The sequence below is a fragment of the Malaclemys terrapin genome, chromosome 13, assembly GCF_027887155.1.
Source record: "Malaclemys terrapin pileata isolate rMalTer1 chromosome 13, rMalTer1.hap1, whole genome shotgun sequence".
Classification (NCBI taxonomy): domain Eukaryota; kingdom Metazoa; phylum Chordata; order Testudines; family Emydidae; genus Malaclemys; species Malaclemys terrapin.
In genome coordinates, this window is record NC_071517.1 from 12,622,308 (window position 1) to 12,638,281 (window position 15,974).

General features: G+C 44.3%; 1 long non-coding RNA gene across 1 annotated transcript in view; it reads left to right on the forward strand.

Annotated features, from left to right (window-relative positions):
- Positions 1 to 15,974, forward strand: part of LOC128847318 (uncharacterized) — a 37,849-nt gene that overhangs the window by 2,229 nt on the left and 19,646 nt on the right. Inside the window, exons 2-3 of the long non-coding RNA XR_008446894.1 lie at positions 11,380 to 11,546; positions 12,604 to 12,658. This is a non-coding gene — a long non-coding RNA (uncharacterized LOC128847318). The remainder of the gene's footprint in view (positions 1 to 11,379; positions 11,547 to 12,603; positions 12,659 to 15,974) is intronic.

Genomic DNA, 15,974 nt, shown 5'->3' on the forward strand with positions numbered 1-15,974 from the left:
TTTGGTCTTGTACTGCTCTGTTCAGGCTTCTGAGTGTCATGTTGATGGATCTGGTTTCTTTCTGTATTGTTCTGCATAATGTTTCTCTAGGTCGCCCCCTCTTTTTCTTTTTCCAGGTAGTGTCCATATTATCACTTGCTGGGGAAGTCATGTTGGTGGCATCCTTAAAGCATGACCTAAATATTTCCATCGTTGTCTTCTTACCATATTTGATTCTGTAGATTGGTGTGCTCTACCGAGAATTTCTGATGTTGTAATGAACTCTTTCTAATGAGCTCTGAAGATATTCCACACGCATTTACTTTGGAATGAGTTGATCTTTTTATAATTTCTATTGTAGATTTGTGAGACTGCTCTATATAAAAGAACAGATATGATGCCAGTGTTAAAAAAAAAAAAATATTGTGTGTCTGTGCCAATCATACTACTTTTCCAAATCTTTTCAAGTATGTGAAAGTTGGTTGCTTTTTCGGGGAGGGGGATGTTATCTAGCATGATGTCACCATCACCGCACCTCCCTCTCCCTAGGTAGGTAAAGTGACTTACTTCTTCTGGTGTTTCTTTATCCACTCTAATGATGCCCGTATACTTACTCTTTCCCTTGTTGATGAACAAACCAACTTGTTTTGCTGTATCTGCCAAAAGCTTCCATTAAGTAATGTGTTGAACTAATCAGAACAAGGTCATCAGTAAAAATGAGGCCATCCAATGGCGCTTTATCACTTGTCCATACAAATTCCTTGGTTGCTTTCTGTGGTTACTTTCCTCATGGCATAGTTAATGACCAGTGCAAAGAATAGTGGGGACATAATTTACCCTTGCCTTACTCCAGTTGTCTCTGCAAACCATCTGCAGACATCACCATCGCTGACTGTACACTCAGCATCATCATGTAGATTCTTGATAATTCCAATTATTTTTGCCTGCACTATGCCATAATTCTCCAGAGACTGCCTTTGTGTATTCTGTCAAAAGACTTCTGGAAACCTATACAATTTATCACAAGAGGTGTTTTCCACCTCACACTTAGTCCTATAATATGTCTGAGAGCAACAATATGGTCTGCACATGATTTCAGTGGTCGAAATCCTGCTTGTTCCTCTCGAAGTTGAAGGGCTATTTGTTTCTTGATACGTTCGGGATGATGATGCACATGATTTTCCCCAGGCACTGAGAGTAATATGATTCCTCTCCAGTTATTGCAGATGGTAGGGTCAAGACCATGCATCAACAGGGCACAATTAAAAGACCCAAACACAAGAAGTGCTTTTCATCTTGAACTGAAGAACTGGTTTAGTGTTCTAATGGAGTTAAACTGAAGAAAACCACGACATTGATATTCTGCGGAAAAACAGAATGTGCTATCTAAAATGTACTAAGAAAGTTTTAATAAACACCACCACCATCTTAAAGGGAAGAATGGACTTTGGCAGTAATGGAAAAGAAGTATAAAGCAAAAATTCATGGATGCTAAGTCGTGAAGAGACAAACAAGTGGCAAGGAGAATACAGAGCTCTAGACAGTGGTAAAAAGGAGTGCTACAAGAGGCTGAGGATGCTAGCCGAAGAGGTGACTTTATAACCTTGTCTAATACAATTAAACAACTAACAGGAAACTTTAGCAATACTGGATCCCCTATTAAAAATGCAAATGGAAACTCTTAATACAGAAGAAGAACAAAAGAAAATGGCAAACCATTTTCAGGCTGTTTTAAATAGACCAAGTCCTAGTCAACTACTACAAATACATGATGACCTAGCACTAGAGCTTGATATTGATTTAGGAAATATTAAGATGGAAAAAGTTAGAAAAACCATCAGTAAACTCAAAAATAGGAAAGCAATGAGTGAGGATAAAGCACATGATGAAATAGACTTTCATTGTGTTTTTAGATAGAATATGGAAAGAAGTAAAGAACTCAACTCAGTGGAAGAGAAACCACATTGTATAACTGCTAAAGAAGGGTGACCTTACCAATTGCAACATGATTACAGTGCAAAACCATAAAAATCAGCCCAGCTTTGTTAAAACAATTTGCAAACTTTCAGTGAACTTGATCTGAATTCCAGTGAATCCTGAAACTAGGCGAGTGGTTTCAGGTAGTACACAGCTTTTATTTATTAGTAGGTATAATAACTAGGCCTCTGATATTGCCCCCAATGCCCATGTGACGTGCCATTGAAGTCAACAGGGCTCTGGACAGGCATCAGAGACACTCATCAAGATCCACTTGCAGTGTCAGGGTCTAAATATGGTAGCCGACTCAGATTTCATGGACTGTTAGTAATGTTTTCCTTCTGTGGTTTTATATGTAATCTCTTGGCCCTTCCTTAACTGAATTAAGGATGTTGTTTTCGAAAGAAAATTTGTGGTTCAAACTTTTAAAATCAAGAATTGCAGCACAAAGCCTGTTATCTAACAGACATCAGAAACATGACAGCACTGGCTATGAAGATGTGTCCCACTACATATTCTTGTCCGGCATATCCATAACTGCGATAATAAGTACAGACTGAAAGCCACAGTGTGTGAATGGGCATGCATGTCAATGCAAGGAAAAATAAAGATTTTCTTCTGTATTAAAAATCTCTTTATTAACTGCACACCTAATACAAATAGCACAAGACATCCTTCCTGCCATCTGCTCCAACTTTGAGATCCTGGACTGTGTGGATAAATGTTGCAAGCTTTGGCTATCCTCCTACATGTCCTCATATGTGAAATGGTATTAATTGTCCCCATTGTCCCACTTTAGAAACGTACAGCAAACATGAGAGGTGAATTGAAAGGTGTTCATCTGCAGGTGCCAACCTCTGAGCTCAGGGTTGGATGTTCCTCCTGCAATAGCAACAGTACTACTGTCGGAAAGAGACCCCAGGGGGCATTTCCCCTGCACTTTTAATGTTAATGAGATTAACCAGTGTTGCAAGAGAGAGATTTATATAATAGCTATTATTCAGTAGATTTTCTCTCCCTCTTGTTTTCCTTCTTTCTGCCCTGCTCTCTGCTACACTTTATGATTTTTCCCTATCCCACTTAATTTCCCCCTTTCACATTCTTTGCTCCTTTTGCCATCCTCCTCCCACTCCTAAGCAGAATATCCACCACCAAACCAAGACAAAGCTGTGCTTCGAGTTCATTCCAAGCACAAAATATGGAACTCCATGGAAAACCCACAGTAAGATTCCCATCAACACCCATGAAGCAAGCCTGGCAGTGGTCATGCAACTCTAGCACTAACACAGGTCTCCAAAACCAAAGAAAGGGCTGGGGGTAGCAGGAGCGGAAGGAAGATTAAGCAGGTCAATGGGCCTGCTAATTTTCAACTAAGGATGGGTCCAAGTACAACCAAAATCATAATGAAGGTCAGATCCCATCCCCAGCCTTGCAGCTGACCCTTATCTCTATTAGCCCTGGATCCTTATCTGTATGAGCCCTAGATCCAAATATCCTTGAACTTTGTGTGTCCAGGCTTCCCCAGTTTGCAATTCAGGCTCCATTTCCACTTTTGACTAGTCTCCTGTTTGCCTTGGTTGTATTAAGACAGGGCCCTTTTCTTTCTGCTGAAAGATAAGGTACATTCAGCAAGTCTCTGTTTCTGACCATATTGCCTCATTGCAAAACTTGAGGCTATATCTATCTTAAAAAAAAAAACAAAAAAAACCAACCCTTAAAATAAAAAAAGCTGGTTGTGGTGTTAACACTATGAAATGAGCTAAATCTTTGCCATTTTTAGCAATCCTCAGACTGAGAGAATCAGAGGAACTGAAAATATATGCTTCATCACCCCTAGGAAATTCTGCCATAATATTTTTGGTTGCATAAGCAAACTAAACTGGAAATCTGGAATCTGTTCAAGACCTTTTGATCAGGGAGCTTTGCAAGTGCAGAAAAGTAAAAACACAGACAGATGGGGATTAGAGTTGAGCATCAGGAGAATAATTTCCTCTTTTAATTTCAATTCTGCCAACATATAAAAAGCATTAACAATCCAGTTACATAACCCACATCATCAGAACCCCTCTATACAGAGCAGTAACGCTCAATGTAATCAAGCCATTGCATATTCTATGTTTGCTTCCCAGTGGTAGGCATCTTTTCACATGTGCAAATGAAATGCACTTTGAAAATCTGGACAGACATATGGATCAAAACCAGAACCATTTATTCAAACCACTAGGAGCTTTGGGAGTTCAGATAAAATGGAAACTGGTTCCAAGCTATTGCTGGTTCTACAAAACCTGACTGACAATCTTTTGCAAACCCCAAGCCACCCCTGTTTTTGTCAGTCTCTACAATTAGATTATGTTATTGGAGGAGGAAGGTTAGGTTGATGAGTAAGCCTAAGTATTTTCACCTAGCGCTTGCCATTTGTAAGAGTAGTCCTCAGTATATTTTGCATTATTCTACCACTGAGTATGATCTTTGAGACAAGGCAACACAATATTCAGAAGTTGGTAATAATATTCAGACAAGGCCACAAATTTAGGACAGGCAGAGACTATAGATGTTAGAACAGGTCAAGTTTTAATTCTTGCCCATGTGTCTCTTACCCTTATAGGGAATACTTTTCCAATCTAGTCATTCCCCTCATGCCCAAACCTATTGGTGAAGCAGTGAAGAACCCAGGTTTTGTCAGCTCAGAAAGCAAAGGGTCAAGTAGCTTCCTTCATCACCATTAAATTCCAGGATCAACTGACCTGGATGCAGTTGACTTCTTTTGAACAGGTTTTGAAGAACGGCTGATAGGACACCTGCATTGGGAACCATTTCCAATAGGGAATGGCCACCTTAGGCAATCAGCTCACTATATCGTTAGGCCACATCTGCTAAGTAGCTGATTTTTTTTTGCAGATTTTGCTTTTACTCAGACTTCACTGCAGTTATGTGTACTCAGCTGTTCAGGTGGGGGGAAGGGAAGAGGACTGGGCTTTCTCAGTCCATTTCAGTTAACTCAAATAGCAAGGTTCTCAGTTTCTTGGTTTTGTTTTTATAAGCAAAGTCTCAGAGTAGCCTTAGTAAAGCCTTTGCAGAGCTGTTCTAAAACCAACATAGCTGCCCAGGGGACGATTTCCCCTGTCGCGGAATTCCAGATTGGCACAGGCCAAAATATTGTGACTAGTGATGTTGGGTGCCCAACCTGTGAGACCTTAAAAGGGGCCAGATTTACAGAAAGAACTGAGCACCCACTTTTGTAAATGAAGCCCTTTTTAAGGTGTCTCATGTTGGATATTCAGGAATGGAGGTGTTTAAAATCACTAATCACTTTTTAAAATGTTGGCTCCAGGGTTTAGTCCAATGTTGTATTTAAATGTTCCAAGGGGTAGTGCTTTCATTACTTATTTTTGGAGATGTTTCACTGTCTTAGGGGAGTTTTTTCGTAGCAGTCAACCTAAACAATTTAAATTTCTTCCCATCATCAATACTCAAACTCCTTGTGCCTCCTTAAGTAATAATCCTCCCTCTTCTATGTTTCCACACTGCAGATATGTTCCTCATCCCCTGCTGTTGCTTAGCCAAGCTATACATATTTAGCTCTTTTAATCTTTCCTCATAGGTCAATCCTTTCAGCCACCCTCATTTTTGTTGCTCCACAATGAAATCAACAGAGATTAGTATTTTAATCTCAATTTTCCCATTCAAAAAACTCAAAAAACTCCAATGTCTGGCTGAGTTTTGTATAGTAACATTTTAAAAAAACATTTAGATTTTTTCCTCTCTCTAGTCTGTATCCCCTCCTCCCCCTAATTTTTCCTACTCAATGTTTATCCCCTCTGTGGCCCCATCTAGAAACTGCATTTGTTGTTCTAGTTTTAAACCATGCTTAAATACAGTTTAGCTAGTTAGCATGGACAGAGTTAAAACTACGAGGAGTCCTTGTGGCACCTTAGAGACTAACAAATTTATTTGGGCAAAAGCTTATGCCCAAATCAATTTGTTAGTCTCTAAGGTGCCACAAGGACTCCTCGTTGTTTTTGCTGATAGACTAGCACAACTACCACTCTGAAACCTATCACCATACAAGAGTTAAAACTAGGGTTACCATATCTAGCAAATAAAAAAAGAGGACCCTCCACGGGCCCTGGCCCCGCCCATTTCCCCACCCCAGCCCCGCCCTGCCCCAACTCCGCCCCTTCCCCGCCCTAACTCCGCCCCTCCTCCCTCCCACGCGGAAAGGGCTGCCCGAGCGCTACCGGCTTCACGGTTTGCCGGGCAGCCCCCAGACCCTGCGCCCCCGGCCAGCGCTTCCGCAGCACAGCTAGAGCCCGGGAGGGGAAGCGCCCAGCCGGGGGCGCAGGGTCTGGAGGCTGCCCGGCAAACCATGAAGCCGGTAGCGCTTGGGCTTCGGGCAGCCCCCTTGCCTCCGGACCCTGCGCCCCCAGCCGGGCACTTCCCCTCCTGGGCTCCGGCGGCGCAGGGTCCGGAGGTATGGGGGCTGCCCAAAGCCCGTAGTGCTCGGCTCTTAAACAGAGCTGAAGAGTCGGGGAGGAGCAGAGCCGCCGCGGCTGGAGGCTCTGCTCCTCCCCTGACTCTTCGGCTCTGTTTAAGAGCCGAGCTGCCCCAGCGCTACTGGCTTCGGGCAGCCCCCATGCCTCCGGACCCTGCGCCGCCGGAGCCCGGGAGGGGAAGTGCCCGGCCGGCGGCTGGGGTCCGGAGGCATGGGGGCTGCCTGAAGCTGGTAGCGCTCGGGCAGCTCGGCTCTTAAACAGAGCTGAAGAGTCAGGGGAGGAGCAGAGCGGCCATTTTCCCGGACATGTTTGGCTTTTTGGCAATTCCCCCCGGACGGGGGTTTGAGTGCTGAAAAGCCGGACATGTCCAGGAAAAAGAGGACGTATGGTAACCCTAGTTAAAACTGTACTTAAACTGTATAGTTTTGGGCCTATCCACTCTGGGCAGCAGCAGATTTAGCCTGAACCAGTTTTAAACCAGGTTCATCAGACAGTTCCTGGCCCTGTGCAGACTGGGGATTTGGGACAGTACCATATAGGCATTAAGGCAAAAGAGTTAGTACCATAAGGGCTACCAGTAGTTCCCTCATGTGTGCAAACAAGAACTTATTCTTACCTTGTTTTCTGCTAAGCAGGACAGCATTCAGTTGCTTCTATTTTCCTTCCAGTTAGCATCCCTTTTCTCCCAAGCTCCCAGTTGTAAAATGAAGCCACTGAGCGCAGCCTAAGAATTACTGTTAACAATCACTAAACTCATAACCAGGGGGGAAGGGGTGCTTAGAGGCCAGGCCCCCTTATTACTTTTAAGGGCTACCTCACTTCTGTCTCATGGACCTCTTACTTCTGGTTACTGTTTAGATTAAAGCAAGACACTTGACATTCAGCCTCCCCCAACACTTCTTCCCATAATTCAAGCACTGCTCATAATCCTTTCACCTTCCCCTTGTCCCAATCAGACTCCTGCTGTACTGGTAGAATACAGCTTCCTAAGTCTTGCTGGGCCCAAGTTGAGGGAGTTACAAACAGCACAGGTTGCTTGAGTTAGCACTAATGAGCCTCACAGTTGCCAGTTATTGTTTGTTTAGTGACTGCCCTGGGTCACAGAAGCCTAGGATAGAAGGGGCTGCTAGTTTAAAAAAACAGCAATGCATCCCCAGAGTTAGAGATACTGATTTCTAAGCAGGAGATGCCTGTCCCTGATATACCAGCTTCATTTGATGTACATGTGCTGTGGCAAGGAGGCCAGTTCCAGTCTCACGCTTCCTTTGCACTCTTGCTCCTGCTTCCCCACAACCCATCTGAATTATTCCCATTTTCTCTTCTCACCAAGTTTCCTCTTCTCGCTCCAGAGCTGACAAGAATTACAGCCCTTGGTACATGTACTGGTAACATGAGGGGCTGCATGACTGTAATCTTGGAGGGTACTGTTTGTACAAGCAGCATCTTGCTTGTAAAAGTCCTTTCCCCTCATGATCCTCCCCTCCAGGCCTCTCTCTAGCAGTCCTGGTTCACCACCTAGGCCTTTTCTATATAACTCACATTCTTGGTCGCATGCCTGGCCTTCACATTCCTCATCCCTGTATCCCAGCTCACACTCCTAGTCCTCCTCACCACCCCAATTTATACTCCTGGTCATGCCCTCAAGAATTGCCCCCTTCTCTCTCAAACTCCTGGCCTCTCCACAGACTCCTGACTAAGCGCTTCAGCTAATCACTTTCCAAAGTGCTTCCTCACACTGCTGCACGGACTCCACTGTGGAGGGAGTAAGGGAGGAAGCTGCTCAGTGAGGCCTCCTCAGTCTGTGCATAGTGCCTCCCAGCAAGGGCATAGCAGGAAGTGCTGCGGTAGCTGGTGCTATCCTTCTTTGCAACCTGCTTTCCTGGCAGCATGGCTCACCAGGCCTTGGTCAGTGGCAGAGGGTGAGTAGATGGGAGAAGGACACAGTAGGTGGGAGGATGTTCAGTTTTGTCTCTTCCCCCTCTCCCCCACTCTATTTTTCTAGTAGAGTTGTGGGGAAGACAGTACTGGAGAGAAGGAAAGATGGAGGGGTGGGGGAATATAGCCCATAACCACTTCAAAACCATGCTCTGCACCTGAGAGACCTTGAAGTCCCAGTTCCGTGAAGGCTGTGCCCACACAGACCCTTACTCCTACGCAGAGCCCCATCAGCTTCCTAGTAAATGGCCTATATGTGGATCCCTAGGATTGGGGGCCTAGTCCAGAGTGTGATTTTTTTTTTTTAAGAGTTCTGATATGGTGGTGCGCCGGCAAGCCGTGGGAGTCAAACCAACCTTAAGCGGTGTTTGAAACCAGTTCAGTTAGTACTGTTTTAGCCCCACTGTACACAAGGCCTGTGATGGAGACTCTGGCCCTTCCCCTTCTTTAATCGTATGTAAATGTGGTTTCCACAAGAGTGAGGGATACAGTTATTTTATTTATTATTTTCTATGGACAGTTAGTAATAAAAATGTTTTTTTTATGTAATACCCACCATTAACACACTGCCAGCTAAAATACCCCCAGCCACCAGCAACTAAGATTTTCTCTACCCCGATCCCTCAGGAAAAGCCTAGTTTAATAGGTGGGCGTTTGCAGTGTGGTAAAATTTGGACCTTGGTGGGAAAGCAAATTCTAGAGTTCAGGGCTCTCCACTATCTCCAGCCCCAAGTTGTAGCTGTCCAATGTGACTGTCCGTTCCAGCTGCAAAGCTGACCTCCACTGTTGCAGTATAACATGGAGAGAGCCAGATTCTCAGATAAACAGGGACCCAACATACAAAAGAGTATTGCATAAGGCTTAAAGTCTAATTCTGCTCTTAGTGAAGTCGATGGCAAAACTCCCATAAGTGTGGGCACAGTTCCTATTGACCGCTCTGCCAAGGCTTCTCAATCCTAACCTGCATCTCTCCTATCTCCTATTACAGTTCCAAACCTATCTTTAGCTGAGACTGACAGCTGAGCTAAATTGTTCCATTATGCAGTGACTTTGTAATGAGGAAAAATATATTGTGAAGGGACCTCTTTCTAGATGAGATGGTAGTTAAGTCTTCATGACCAGTTCAATCATTGACTTCCCAGCTGAGGCTTCTGACTAGGGCATAATTGCAGGGGTGATTTTTTTCTTCTTTTTTTCTTTTTGTTTGTGATGCGCATATTTATTGATTATGAAGCACATTGCTTATTTCGCTGCTTGCTTATTTCACGTAAGCTGCCATTATGGAGAAAAATGTTCCAGTCACTACTGAATTCAGGCAGATTTGAACCAGGGACTTGGATGTGAAAAGTTGAGACTCTAATGTTCTATGCTCTACTTTCTCCCACCCCTGCGATAATGATGTAACACAGCGCTTGTGTGCTGATTGACATGATCAAAGTGCTTCAAAACATCAATCTTGAGCCATAACAATAGGACCATTACAATTATATTTATGGAATAGGACATACTTCTAAAAGACATCAGATGAATTCCAACCCACGCTTTGGAGCATTAAGACAAGCTCTTAAAAACTGAGATTCTGTCTGCTCTGTATGGACATTAAAGATCTATGGCACTTTTTTTAAGTTGAGAAGTTTGCCACAGCTAAAATTTCCCTGACCACTCCCCACCGTTATGCAGCATGCCATGTGCCAATTGTCCATCTGGCTGCTATTCTCCACCCCAGGAATAGATGAATTTGAGTGCTGCATGAATTGATTCCTGAATGTCTTTTGTAAAATGCTTTGAGAATCCTTCTAGATAATTTCAGTGTGAGACATTACTATGAAGGTACAGCTACAAAAGCAATGGCATGGGGGCCAGGATCATGAAAGAGATGGAAAAGGTTTTCAACAAAACAAGCTTTTAGAGTTTCTCTCTGTGTATACTCTGAAAGGGGTCAAAGGTTCATTGTATGTTGGCAAGCATGTGAATGCTGTGTGTACACCATAGGCGGTAATTAGATCATCTTTCTAAATTATGTTATCAGGAAATGTCTGATGTATGGGTCTAAAATACTCTAGATTATACTCTGAGAATAGAATGTTCTCTGCATAAAGAGTGAGCTTGTATTAAATCAATGAGAATGTACTCAGAAACATCAATTAAAGTTAATAGGATTCTTTAACACAGCACCAGGAAGCTGGAATAGTTTAAAATACTTAAGTCTCCTAACCCTCTTTGCTTCCCTAGGAAACTTAAAAAAAAACAACAACAAAAAAACCAAATGGGAAAATTGGGTCCCAGGCGTCTCAAGATGAGCATCTTAAACATTCCACCTTTCCAAAATGAGCAGACACTTTTGACTAGAAGGTCACAAAACAAATCCATGACAGAGCTGGGAATAGAATCAAGGTCTTCAGATTCCCAATCCTGTGCCTTACCCACTGCACTCAGTTACAGAAATGGCACAAGTCTGGGTACTTTGAATGTGATTAGTGGCTATCTGTAGTACTAGCCAGTGGAGTTCATATTTAAATGCCATACAAACAATTATCTGTTGGGTCCAATGGTTGCTCTACTGTTGGGGCACTTGGGACACTAACCTTAGTTTACCTTCATTATAATTTCATGCACCATTCACAGAGGTTAATTCAGCTGCAAAATTTGGATCTGGATCTAATTTGGAACTGCCCCTAAGCTCAAGGCAGTTCATATCAGAGTGTTTTGATTCAGGCCCCGCTCTATCTCCAAGTTGCTCAAATAGCATGGTGATGAGCTTGTGATAGTTGGATAGCAAATCCCCTCCTGGATACTTGGTAGAGAAAGGGCCCTCTGTAGAATTAATAAGCTTTTTCAGCTGAGCTAATTATTCAGCGGCTGGTATTTCTCATTCTCTGTATTATACAGGACAGCAGATTCCATTCACAACTCATACACCAAATAGCTTTAGGGCCTTCAGTTTTAGTGGTTTGTTTTATTAATATTTGTTTTTTTAAATGCTTTTTCTCTTCAGGCAAAACCTGCTCTCTTTTCGTCACAATCCCTGTAATGAATTGAGGTATACAAAGCTGGTCATACAATACGTAGCAGCAGCGCGGAGAAAGACTCTTAGGGAAGAGTTTCCATAGAAACACTGACGTCCTGCCCTGCTAACAGGACATCGAGTTCCTTGAACGGGAGGTACGTTTTTTTTTAAAGGAGCAGTTAGATGGCAGAAAGCCAACCAAGCAGAGCTATGATTGCTTCTCCCAGCAGAATAGGATTTGTAGTTGGGGAAAAAAGAAGCTACCCTTGTATTATAAAATTTATGCTTTGATGACTAAATGATACAATATGTATCATGGTAAATAATTAAACTGCTGACCATACAGTGATCAATAGAGAGAGCCAAAAAATGTTAAAACGGTATTTGAGGCTGTGAAATAATGCTTCTAAAACCATGTCAGATTGTCACAAATTCCATCCCTAGGTGCCTTAAATTCAGCACAAACCCACATGATGCAGACAAAAAGGCTCCAAGGGGCATCCAAGGTTGCATCTCAATGGTACAGCCTCCCTGGTTGGCCTTGGATTGAGACAAACGTTTTGCTAATGCTCTAGTTCGCTATTTTAAATAGTGTCATGCTTACCTGGCTAAATAATGGCAGAGCAGCTGTGTCTGGAATAGATAGCTTCTAAGAGGGGAAGCACAGTCAAAGGAAATATTTTTATTAGCAGGGTCAGAAATCATTCAAAATAAAACTGCATTATGCAAAAAATCCACCACTGAAAGCTTTCTGGCAGGTTTGTTCATGCTAATGAGCTATTTTGGTACGGAGAAAGACACACAGATCATCTTGATAAATCTGACAAATATAACGTTCTCAGAAAATATGGCCTGGTGTCTGCAGTAGTGACCTGATCGAAAGCTCATTGAAGTCAATGGGAGTCTTTCCATTGGCTTCAGGGGACTTTTGCTCAGGCCCTGGGAGATAACATGCCTGATCCCCAGTCTGAGAAAGAGAGCAGCCCTCTGAGTGAATATCCTTTGGCCTCAGCATTATTAACTTCCTCAGGCTATTTTTGCTTAAACCTGGATAGCTTTATCAGAATTCAGAGAACTATCAGATGCAGAAAAACACATCTCTGTTCAGATTCTTATACTTGCCTGACTCCAGAATATCTGAGCACTCATGATGAGTTATACAATGTGAAGAATATCTGTCATTTACCGTTCTGTCTCCATTCCTCTCCACAGGATGATATACTGCTTGCGTGTCTTTTTGTTAAAGGTGATGTTCTATGCAGGGCCGGTGAGTTATATGGGCCCGTGGTGCCTGGGCTCCTGCAAACTCAGGGCCCAGCTCCACCAATGTTCGGGGCTGGGTCTCTCCCCGGCCCAACCTGCTGCCCCCGCATGCCTCCCCCAGAGCATCCCCAGCCCCGCGTGCCTCCCCCAGGCAGCGGGTGGCTGCTCCCTGCAGCTCTGCACTGTGCTCCCTCGCTGGCCGCTTCGGGTTACAAGGGAGTGGTGCCAGGGGCAGGCTGAGGCGGCTGAGGGAGCCCCCCGGCAGGCAACTCCGAGTTGACTCCGAAGGGGCGGGGAGTGGGGGGGCTTATCCTGGCTGGACCTCCTGAGCAGCAGCCTGGGGAGAGCTTGGGTGAGTGTTGTGCTGGGGGAGCCAGGGAGGGGCCCCCTCTCCCCCAGAGCTCAATGCTGGTGAGGAGAGGTCTGGGGGAGTCCTCTCTGGCCCCCAGTGCTGGGGCAATCTGCCTGCTGCACCCCAAACTCCTCATCCCTGGCCCAGCCCCATGCCCTGCACCCTCTCCTGCATCCCAACCCTGTCCCGGCCCAGAGCCCGCACCAAGCACCCAAACCCCCTCCTGCACCCAGCACCCCAAACCCCCTCCCACACCCACTCCTGCACCCCAACCCCCTGTCCCAGCCCAGAGCCCACACCCAGCACCCAAACTCCCTCCCAGAGCCTGCACCCTGCACCCCAACCTCCTACCCTAGCCCAGAGCCTGCACCCAGCACCCAAACTTCCTCCCAGAGCCTGCACCCCTCGTGCATCCAAACTTCCTCCCAGAGCCTTAGGCAGGTGGGGGGGGGGGAGGAGGGAGGGACTTGGACGCGTTCTGGGCACCACCAAAAATTATACAAACCTGTCACTCCTGGTTCTGTGCAGTATGCATTTTTATTTGTGAAGACAAGGTGGAGGAAGGGTCTTTTGCATTTGGACTGGGAAGTGTTGAGGTAGTTTCTATTTCCTGCAGAAGTGGTTCCACAGTTTGGACCAGTCCCAATAATGTTCTGTTTCCTGTGCAAACCAAGTCCATATTATCAAAAATATTTAGTAATTTTGGATGCCTCAGTTCTTGGGCACTCAACTTGAGACACCTTGATTATTCACCTTGATGATTATCAGAAAGTGATGAGCATCCACAACTTCATCAGAAGTTAATGGGAGCTACAAGTGCTTGGTATCTCTGAAAATTAGGCCCAAATTGTCTCAAGTTAGGCATTCAAAATCAGAGGCCACTTTTGAAAATCTTAGCCTCTATAGCTTTGTACTTGTCATGAGCTGGACCAAGCCCATTGTCTGCAGCTCCTGTAGAGTATGGTTTTTGCATTATTATTGTAGCTACTTCAAACTGTATGGTGAAAATAAAATTGCAAACCACTTCAGAACCCTAAGTTTGTGACAATATTTGAAACTCCTGTTAGAGAATTATAGGAAAGGCTCCCATTGACTTCAGTGGGATCAGTCCCTGTCTGCAGGAGGTAGAACTGCTCTATTTGCATGATGGTTGCATAGGGCTTGTTTTAATAAAACCTGTTCAACAAGGTGTACTGCAGAAATGGACACACAAAGAAGGACCAGCAGCAGGTATGTGTCTGAGTTCTGGCAAAACATACCTATTGGCCCAAAAAGGTGATGATAGTAAATATTTTCAAGGGAAAGGTAAGAGAAAGAATCATATTAGATAATAGACAAGACTGCCAAACCTCCTCATAGCAGCTGAACTGTAAATGTTTCTCTATACATTAAAAGAAGGACTTATAAATAATTAAGATAACATGGAAGAGTCACTTTACTTAGAGAAACTTCTCTTCTAAGAAGCCAGAGGGATCTGAGGGCTAATTACACTATATGTTAGATTTTATGTCAGTTTCGAAGGTGTTCATATATACCAGCGTGACAAGTGCAGTTTAAATACCTAGACAGATAAGATGCATGCACACCATGAAGGGCAATACACTCAGACCTAGGAACGCACTCTCCCACAAAAACAAAACAACTGAGTCATGGGTGGAGGCTAAAGGAAACACCTTGAATTGTGATCTCATAAACTAGGTAGTCAGGTGTGGCCAGTATTTGGTTGGTTGCCCCAGGGTGGTGTAGAAAGTCCTGATGACTAGTTAATAGGTGGTACTCTTCCTTCTAAGAACTTGTCCATGCACACACTGTTTTAACTATCTTGGTTTAGAAACTTAATACTGTTAAAGCGGGACAACTCCCTGGTGTGAATGCCTTTATACCAGTGGTGGGCAACCTGCAGCCTGTGGGCCGCATGCGGCCCATTAAGGTAATCCACTGGCAGGCCACGAAACATTTTGTTTATATTGACAGTCTGTAGACACGGCCCCCCGCAACCTCCAGTGGCCGTGGTTCACTGTTCCTGGCCAATGGGAGCTGCAGGAAACGGTGGTCAGCACATCCCTGTGGCCCGCCACTTCCCGCAGCTCCCATTGGCCGAGAATGGTGAACTGTGGCCACTGGGAGCTGCGGGAGGCCGTGCCTGCGGATGGTCAATGTAAACAAAATGTCTCACGGACTGCCAGCAGATTACCCTGATGGGCCGCGTGCGGCCCGTGAGCTGCAGGTTGCCCACCACTGCTTTATACCAATATAAACAGTTTGGTTACTAATCTAGGGCCCCAACTCAGCAAAGAACTTAATCTCATGCTTAAATGTAATTGAAGCCAATGGGATTTAATGCATATACTTAAAGTTAAGCATGTGTTTAAGTGCTTTGCTTAATTGGGGCCTAAAGCCAGATGTGAAAACTCACCAGAGACTGGCAGCATTGCTCAGGGCCAGCTCCTTTTTCTTTGTTTTTATTGGGAAATGCTGCTTCATAAAACCCAAAATGGTAAAGCACCAGAATAGGCATGAGAATGGTTATATGTTAAAAAAGGGTAGATGGCAACAGGAAAACAACATGAGAAGTGGAGGTCTCATCTCTTAATCTTTTTTCATATATCTATAACTGTAATAGGCAACTAGAGATTCTCGTAGTCCCAAATGCTAGTTTATGTGTCTGTCTAACACTATCCCCTGAAATATATATCTCTTTTCACTCCATGTCCATTACTTGCAAAAGTCACCATCTATTTGGTTATGAAAACAATTTACAAGAGGACTTCCAGCTTGCCTTGATCTGTAGTTTTCTCACCTGCAGTGCAGTCATTTCATTTCACCGTTGTTGAGTCTATGGTAGGCCTTGGAGAGAGACCCTGTGTGTTGATGACACCAAGCAGCATAGATTGTGTGTAGTTAGTTTGGGAGCTGGAGAATCAAAAAGAGCTGTGGGGTCCTATCTGTGTCCAGGTGCATAAATAAA